The sequence below is a fragment of the Schistocerca serialis genome, chromosome 1 (assembly GCF_023864345.2).
Source record: "Schistocerca serialis cubense isolate TAMUIC-IGC-003099 chromosome 1, iqSchSeri2.2, whole genome shotgun sequence".
Classification (NCBI taxonomy): domain Eukaryota; kingdom Metazoa; phylum Arthropoda; class Insecta; order Orthoptera; family Acrididae; genus Schistocerca; species Schistocerca serialis.
In genome coordinates this window covers 470311544-470321476 of record NC_064638.1, presented here as the reverse complement: position 1 = coordinate 470321476, position 9933 = coordinate 470311544, and positions in this window count along the sequence as shown.

The following is a 9933-nucleotide window of genomic DNA, read 5'->3' as shown; positions in this document are numbered from 1 at the left end:
ATTTGGTGGACAATAACTGTTTACTAACATTAAGAAGAGAAATACTACAAAAGCAAAATACGGCAATAAGATAGGTAGTCCCAGTCGACAAGCAATTAGGAGTAATTCTGCGATGTTTGACCACAGGCGGGACGTTCGAGTGCTTGAAATTCCTTGCATTAACGCCCACAAAAACTATTAGCAAGCATTTCTTAAATACGTGTCCAAAAATAATTTTGATGACGGATCAAACAGAACTGGATTTCTTTCTTCAAAGGTTTAACAGCATAAATCGTTTGATCTTAGTATATATCGCCTGTGATATACGGAAGCCAAACTGGAAAAATAGGAACAATGGAATGGCGAATTGTCAAACCGGCAATACTCGCCCTCACTCGCTCAGTAATTAATCGCAGCAATGAGAAATTTTGGCCGGCATCAATACTGTTCGTACACATATCTAATATTGACTATACAATTATATTCACTCTCATATTGTCATTACACTGACATATTGACAATAACATTGAACATATGAAGGTCCGTTAACTTCCGTGTGACATTTCAACCATTTCAGATGATGATGTTAGCACAGTACGAAATGGCCAAAACTGCTCAAATCCATGATAGCAGAGCTCAACAAAGCTTTGCAGTACTCACGTAGCGAACCGAACATCGGCGGAAATATCCGAAAAAGCCTCTCGGACGAGGCAAAAAAAGAATGAAATATGCTTCTGGCCTGGAGACCACTTCTGTGGTGCTCGGCCGTCTGGTGCAAATCTGTCCACATGAAATCAGATACTGGATTGTAAGGCGTACCCAGGAGCAGATATAGACTCAGATCACAATATAGTAGTGATGAAGAGTAGGCTGAAGTTCAAGACATTAGTCAGGAAGAATCGATATGCAAAGAAGTGGGATACGGAAGTACTAAGGAATGACGAGATACGTCTGAAGTTCTCTAACGCTATAGATACAGCAATAAGGAATAGCGCAGTAGGCAGTACAGTTGAAGAGGAATGGACATCTCTAAAAAGGGCCATCACAGAAGTTGGGAAGGAAAACATAGGTACAAAGAAGGTAGCTGCGAAGAAACCATGGGTAACAGAAGAAATACTTCAGTTGACTGATGAAAGGAGGAAGTACAAACATGTTCCGGGAAAATCAGGAATACAGAAATACAAGTCACTGAGGAATGAAATAAATAGGAAGTGCAGGGAAGCTAAGACGAAATGGCTGCAGGAAAAATGTGAAGACATCGAAAAAGATATGATTGTCAGAAGGACAGACTCAGCATACAGGAAAGTCAAAACAACCTTTGGTAACATTAAAAGCAAGGGTGGTAACATTAAGAGTGCAACGGGAATTCCACTGTTAAATGCAGAGGAGAGAGCAGATAGGTGGAAAGAATACATTGAAAGCCTCTATGAGGGTGAAGATTTGTCTGATGTGATAGAAGAAGAAACAGGAGTCGATTTAGAAGAGATAGGGGATCCAGTATTAGAATCGGAATTTAAAAGAGCTTTGGACGACTTACGGTCAAATAAGGCAGAAGGGATAGATAACATTCCATCAGAATTTCTAAAATCATTGGGGGAAGTGGCAACAAAACGACTATTCACGTTGGTGTGTAGAATATATGAGTTTGGCGACATACCATCTGACTTTCGGAAAAGCATCATCCTCACAATTCCGAAGACGGCAAGAGCTGACAAGTGCGAGAATTATCGCACAATCAGCTTAACAGCTCATGCATCGAAGCTGCTTACAAGAATAATATATAGAAGAATGGAAAAGAAAATTGAGAATGCGTTAGGTGACGATCAGTTTGGCTTTAGGAAAAGTAAAGGGACGAGAGAGGCAATTCTGACGTTACGGCTAATAATGGAAGCAAGGCTAAAGAAAAATCAAGATACTTTCATAGGATTTGTCGACCTGGAAAAAGGGTTCGACAATATAAAATGGTATAAGCTGTTCGAGATTCTGAAAAAAAGTAGGGGTAAGCTATAGGGAGAGACGGGTCATATACAATATGTACAACAACCAAGAGGGAATAATAAGAGTGGACGATCAAGAACGAAGTGCTCGTATTAAGAAGGGTGTAAGACAAGGCTGTAGCCTTTCCCCCCTACTCTTCAATCTGTACATCGAGGAAGCAATGCTGGAAATAAAAGAAAGGTTCAGAAGTGGAATTAAAATACAAGGTGAAAGGATATCAATGATACGATTCGCTGATGACATTGCTATCCTGAGAGAAAGTGAAGAAGAATTAAATGATCTGCTGAACGGAATGAACAGTCTAATGAGTACACAGTATGGTTTGAGAGTAAATCGGAGAAAGACGAAGGTAATGAGAAGTAGTAGAAATGAGAACAGCGAGAAACTTAACATCAGGATTGATGGTCACGAAGTCAATGAAGTTAAGGAATTCTGCTACCTAGGCAGTAAAATAACCAATGACGGACGGGGCAAGGAGGACATCAAAAGCAGACTCGCTATGGCAAAAAAGGCATTTCTGGCCAAGAGAAGTCTACTAATATCAAATACCGGCCTTAATTTGAGGAAGAAATTTCTGAGGATGTGCGTCTGGAGTACAGCATTGTATGGTAGTGAAACATGGACTGTGGGAAAACCGGAACAGAAGAGAATCGAAGCATTTGAGATGTGGTGCTATAGACGAATGTTGAAAATTGGATGGACTGATAAGGTAAGGAATGAGGAGGTTCTACGCAGAATCGGAGAGGAAAGGAATATGTGGAAAACACTGATAAGGAGAAGGGACAGGATGATAGGACATCTGCTAAGACGTGAGGGAATGACTTCCATGGTACTAGAGGGAGCTGTAGAGGGCAAAAACTGTAGAGGAAGACAGAGATTGGAATACGACAAGTAAGTAATTGAGGACGTAGGTTGCAAGTGCTACTCTGAGATGAAGAGGTTAGCACGGGAAAGGAATTGGTGGTGGGCCGCATCAAACCAGTCAGTAGACTGATGACCAAAAAAAAAAAAAAAAACACTTCGTCGACTTGCGCATCGATGAGCATGAGATGATGATGATGATGATGATGAGTGCAACACACGTGCACTTAGTACAGGGAGGCGAAACTCGCAGACCCGTCCGGGGATGCAACGCGGGGCCCCGTGATTGGGAGTCAGCAACGCCAATAAGGCTACGAACTGCTGACTGACGCCTCTCTCTCTCTCTCTCTCTCTCTCTCTCTCTATCTCTCTCTCTCTCACGAATTTCTTACACGGGCCTGACTGAAACCAATTGCGGGCCGGATCTGACCCGCGGACTACTGGTTGCCCATCCAGGTCCTCAATAATTGGGAATTTGTGTTTGATTTGCAAAGGTTGCAGCACTCAGTATATGAGTAGCATTAGCGATGCGCTAGTAAAAGATACTACATGAGGGCACAGTTCGACTAAGACAGCATAGTGTTCACGACTGTCTTGCGCCTGTAGCTCTGATTATGTCGTAATTGAACCAGCCGTCGTTGTGTAATACCAGAGTGCGAACGACTTCGGTCCTTGTTGACTGGAATACACTGTCCGAAAATGTCAAGTTATCAGAGATAAATTACAGGTTGCACGAGATATCTACAACTTGTACAAAAACCAAACTACCTATAGAAGGACGGTAGCTGAGACGGGAGTGAAACGGGTTTGTAGTCCATCCCCCATGTTATTCAATCTCTACATGGAGTAGGAAGGAAAGGAAACCAAGGACAAACTTGGAAAATGAATTACAGCTCAGGGATCAGACAGAAACTTCGAGGATTAACGAAGGCACATTGTAGTTCCGCCAAAGACTTAAGGAAGACCAGCTGAGGAGGCAAACACAAGTGCCATAAACCGATTTCCCAGAAACTTCATTCAATGGAAGAGGGGTGAAAATAAGCGAACATATGTCTCAGTTTGTCCGTACATACTCGATTGTTCCTGAAGTACGACAGTCCTTTTGAGATACTTTATGTGCCTTTCAGGACGCAGTCCATTGAGCTGGAACCTCGGCACATTGGATAGTATCGCGACTTCACAGTTTTACGCCCCATGTTCGAAACCCGATTATTGTCTTTATTTATTTTATTTTCATCTATCTACTAATGTGCATAGAAGATTAATATACGAATGTGTAAAATAATAAATGAATGATGAAAGTTAAAATTGTGTTCCGTCATATTCCTTTTGTGTGGCTTGTCAATAATATTCGTGCTGTTTCCTGCTTGTTCGCGGAAAGTGAGTTTCGGTTGGTCAGCAATCTTACCCATTTACTCCTGCAACCAGGAAGGAGGTTCTTGTATTCAATCGATGCTGACTTACCCAGATGGTTTTGTTCTCTTCAGGTAATTAGCGAGGAAAACACATCACTCCCGAATTAGTTCTCAAAGCGAACAGTCAGCAAAGGACCATACACAAATATACACTCCCGGAAATTGAAATAAGAACACCGTGAATTCATTGTCCCAGGAAGGGGAAACTTTATTGACACATTCCTGGGGTCAGATACATCACATGATCACACTGACAGAACCACAGGCACATAGACACAGGCAACAGAGCATGCACAATGTCGGCACTAGTACAGTGTATATCCACCTTTCGCAGCAATGCAGGCTGCTATTCTCCCATGGAGACGATCGTAGAGATGCTGGATGTAGTCCTGTGGAACGGCTTGCCATGCCATTTCCACCTGGCGCCTCAGTTGGACCAGCGTTCGTGCTGGACGTGCAGACCGCGTGAGACGACGCTTCATCCAGTCCCAAACATGCTCAATGGGGGACAGATCCGGAGATCTTGCTGGCCAGGGTAGTTGACTTACACCTTCTAGAGCACGTTGGATGGCACGGGATACATGCGGACGTGCATTGTCCTGTTGGAACAGCAAGTTCCCTTGCCGGTCTAGGAATGGTAGAACGATGGGTTCGATGACGGTTTGGATGTACCGTGCACTATTCAGCGTCCCCCTCGACGATCACCAGTGGTGTACGGCCAGTGTAGGAGATCGCTCCCCACACCATGATGCCGGGTGTTGGCCCAGTGTGCCTCGGTCGTATGCAGTCCTGATTGTGGCGCTCACCTGCACGGCGCCAAACACGCATACGACCATCATTGGCACCAAGGCAGAAGCGACTCTCATCGCTGAAGACGACACGTCTCCATTCGTCCCTCCATTCACGCCTGTCGCGACACCACTGGAGGCGGGCTGCACGATGTTGGGGCGTGAGCGGAAGACGGCCTAACGGTGTGCGGGACCGTAGCCCAGCTTCATGGAGACGGTTGCGAATGGTCCTCGCCGATACCCCAGGAGCAACAGTGTCCCTAATTTGCTGGGAAGTGGCGGTGCGGTCCCCTACGGCACTGCGTAGGATCCTACGGTCTTGGCGTGCATCCGTGCGTCGCTGCGGTCCGGTCCCAGGTCGACGGGCACGTGCACCTTCCGCCGACCACTGGCGACAACATCGATGTACTGTGGAGACCTCACGCCCCACGTGTTGAGCAATTCGGCGGTACGTCCACCCGGCCTCCCGCATGCCCACTATACGCCCTCGCTCAAAGTCCGTCAACTGCACATACGGTTCACGTCCACGCTGTCGCGGCATGCTACCAGTGTTAAAGACTGCGATGGAGCTCCGTATGCCACGGCAAACTGGCTGACACTGACGGCGGCGGTGCACAAATGCTGCGCAGCTAGCGCCATTCGACGGCCAACACCGCGGTTCCTGGTGTGTCCGCTGTGCCGTGCGTGTGATCATTGCTTGTAGAGCCCTCTCGCAGTGTCCGGAGCAAGTATCGTGGGTCTGATACACCGGTGTCAATGTGTTCTTTTTTCCATTTCCAGGAGTGTATATAATAAATATATGACACTGATGGTGATACCTAGTTGTAATATTAATGGTTCAATTGACTATGAACACTAAGGGACATCTGAGGTCATCAGTCCCCTAGAACTTAGAACTACTTAAACCTAACTAAGGACATGACACACATCCATGCCCGAGGCAGGATTCGAACCTGCGACCGTAGCGGTCACGCGGTTCCAGACTGAAGCGCCTATAACTGCTCGGCCACAGCGACCGGCTGTAATATTACAATTAATGTAACGCTCGGGTATCCCCTAACTTGATAGGAAATATTCGTATAACAACCTTCTATGGACATGGGGAGGTAAATGAAAAAGAAAAGAAATGGGAACAATAATCGGGTTTCGAAAACAGGGCGCAAAAGTGTGAAGCCGCGACGCAACCAACTGCGTCAACTCTTCATCTATAGAAGAGGTGACGCATGGAACTAGGAGAAACGAGTCTTATACATAAATTTGTTTAAGTGAACAGAGGGATTGATAAAAAACGAAATTAGGGATTGATGAAAAGTTAATTACGTATTGGCGGGGAGGTAGGATGAAATTGTATAGAGAGATCAAGGCTTGTTTACAGTAAGCAAATTCCACTGGATATAAGTTGCATTAATTCTGCAGAAATTAAGTGGTTTCCACGTGATAAACTAGTGAGAAGAACTGCATCAAACCAGTCTACGGACTGAAAAGCACAAAAACACGCAGAAAAATGACTGCTTCTTCTCCCTGGTATCTGCACATTCTCATGAACTGTATGCGCGACATGCGTAGAGGAGTGCTGAATAGCGTCGCAGGCTACACCGATATGAGCCAAAACATTATGATCGCCTGTTAATAGCGTTGTTCCACTTTTCAAACACAGTACAACAGAGATTCTGCTTGGTATGGATTCAATAAGTTCTTGATATCATCCCAGAAGTATGTGGCACCAGATGGCTACGCATAGGTCTAGCAATTCCTGCAAATTACGGGATGGTGGTTCACGGGCACGCGGCTGACGCCAGATATATGTTCAAATAGGTACAGATCAGACACATTTTCTGTCCAAGACATCTATGTAAGTTCACTGCAAAGCCCCTCAAACCACTGTAGCACGATTCTGACCTTGCAACACGGACAGTTATCCTGCCGGAAGATATCTTCGCCGTAGGAGGATACTTCATGCGTGAAGCGATGCTGGTCGTCCGCTGCAATGTTTACGGAGTTCACTGCTGACATGATGCCTTCGATTACCACCAAAGATCACATGGAAGCCCAACTCAGTGTACACCATAGCGTAATTCTGCCCTCACCCCCCCCCCCCCCCCGCATCTGTCGCGCGACGCATGTTTCGCGCAGCCATTCCCCCGGATTATGGCATGTAAGGACCCAACCATCGACCTGGAATAACAGCAAATGAGATTTACTCAACACGAGGAAAACTAAGTGATGCTGTGCCCGCTGCAATCAAAACAGACGATGTCGTTGGATCGAGCACGTATTGGTCATGTGATGTGGAGCTCCATGTTCAACATCGGATTTTGAACGGTATGCTCTGAAAAGTTTGTGCCTGGACCTGCGTTGCTCCCTGTCGTCAGATCTGTCAAGAACACTGCGTATCGCCCCGGCCGCTATGGCCGAGCGGTTCTAGGCGCTTCAGTCCGCAACCGTGCTGCTGCTACGCTCGCAGGTTCGAATTCTGCCTCGGCCATGCTGTCCTTAGGTTAGTTAGGTTTAAGTCGTTCTGTCTTGAGGACTGATGACCTCAGATTTTAAGTCCCATAGTGCTCAGACCCATTTGAACCATTTTTGAACCACTGCGTATCCTGGACTTCACAGCGGGGACCATCCGACCCCTACATTTTGTGATGAGACGTGGACGTCCAGTACCGTACGGCTTAATAATTATTTTTCCATCCTACAACCACTTTCCATAGGTGCACACGACAGTAGTACGCCAACAGGCGACCAGCTTCGTCGTTTCAGAGACTCTCGCTTCCAAACACAGCGCCAGAATAATGCGCTCTTTGCCAAAACCGCTTGTGTCAGTGGATTTCCGCATTTGTAGATCGTACCTTCGTGTAATGACTGTCCATTCATCTCTGTTCCCCGTACATTCTTTTTCTTACTGCATTATGTGACCGCAGCACCACCAGGAGGCAATGAACTTCGCGATGGGCAGTGGTCGTAACGTTTTAGCTCATCAGTGTATCTTGAGTACAAGCAACGGGGCTTCGGCAGTCTCCCAGCGTTTCCAGTTGGCGTTTTCTCAATATTTCTGCTACATTTTCTCTTGGGCTATATCGACCTGTTATGATTCGAGCAGTACGTTTCTGAAGTCGTTCGACATCTTCCATTCTGCCTACTGGATCAGGGCGCCAAACGTTGAAGCTTTTCGCTAGAAAAGACGGCACATGAGTCGTGTCTGTAGTTTTATTTTTCAGGAGTGACTCTTTTTATCCTACAACTCTAAAAACCGAACCTCGCTTCCAACCGGCTTCGCTACTACTATGAAGTGTTTCATTCCCTTCAGACTGTTTAGTTTAGCTACCTCTAGATAGTTAAACAACGTGACAGGCTTCATTCGTTTACCACTAACCCTGTAAGGCGTTATTATGGAATTCTTTATCTTTGTTGGGCATTATCTTTCATTTGTCCGGTTCAGTAGTATATCAATTCTCATGAAAGGTGGACTCCTCGTTTGGAATTCCTCTCAGTGTTTTTATTTGCGAGAAGTCATGAAGAGGGCTACTACAGCCACTCAGCTATCGACTTTTCAATGTAGTGGGATGGCTCTCTCTCAGAAGTCAGCAGATTGCAATTTTTTATCAGATGTAATCAGACATCAAGCGGAGGAGTGTGATGTCGTAAAGTTACCGATTAGCAGACGGAGACGCAGAAGTACTGGACTGATGTGTTGTCTGTTCGCCTTTGTCTCTAGATCTTCGGGCGACGTTTATATAACGATTATCGCTGGTCCGCCATCAGTCTTTGACAAAGCGAGCTACTCCTGCCGGCGAACCTTTAGAAAAACCATTAAACAAATATCGGCTAAAGATCGCGGGACAAAACCAGAGAGGCAGTAAGTCAACTGTTGGTTGCAACGCTTTCTCGTGGACTGTATTCCAAGAATGTCTGTACCAGGAGCCTCCAGAGGGCCCGTTGTAGTTGTTTGAAGCTCAGTGGAGCCGGATAACACATTTTCTCAGAAATTAAGGAAGAAAATTATAACAAATGTAGTTTCTGTTTAATACAAACACAATATTCAGTGAAAACATCAGCTACACATTATTACTTTTTAGTATACCTAGTGAGAGGTATGAAATTAGACTTTTGAAGCCAAAATTTTCTCAAGTTCCGGTTCTCACTTTGTTGTTTGAGGAAAATATCTCGTAAATATTTGTCATTCAGCCGGCCGCGGTGGTCTCGCGGTTCTAGGCGCGCAGTCCGGAACCGTGCGACTGCTACGGTCGCAGGTTCGAATCCTGCCTCGGGCATGGACGTGTGTGATGTCCTTAGGTTAGTTAGGTTTAAGTAGTTCTAGGTTCTAGGGGACTGATGACCACAGCAGTTGAGTCCCATAGTGCTCAGAGCCATTTTTATTTGTCATTCACTTTACCTCTGTACTTATATTTTGTAAATATCACCAAATAAAATGTTGGTTTACAATTGCAAGAAGTGCCAAATACTAATAACAAACCACGTGCAAAATCTTTGATCATGGGGTGGTTTTCTTCTGGAAGAAAACGTAAAACTCAACAAGATTTTGCTCATCAAACTTGCATCTCATGGTGTCAGCAGCACGCTGATCAATGGTTTACACTTACAGTGTTGTCTGAACATCTTCCAATTCACAAGAAAAGGGCTTCTGCAAAATTTTAATATCTTTGGAATGAGTATGCAAATCTGAGAACCTGGAAGAGAACTCTTTCTTCGGATCACCAAGTAAATCCACTGAAAACTTGAACCATATACATCTTTTAACGACTGGTATTTAGCTAAGAGTAGAAAATGTTCAGTCTGATATTGAGTCCAGAAAGTATCTATAAGTTGTGAGCGTGGGGTTGATCTGAGATTCTGTTATTCTGCGCAACGGATTAATCTGAGATGTACCCTTT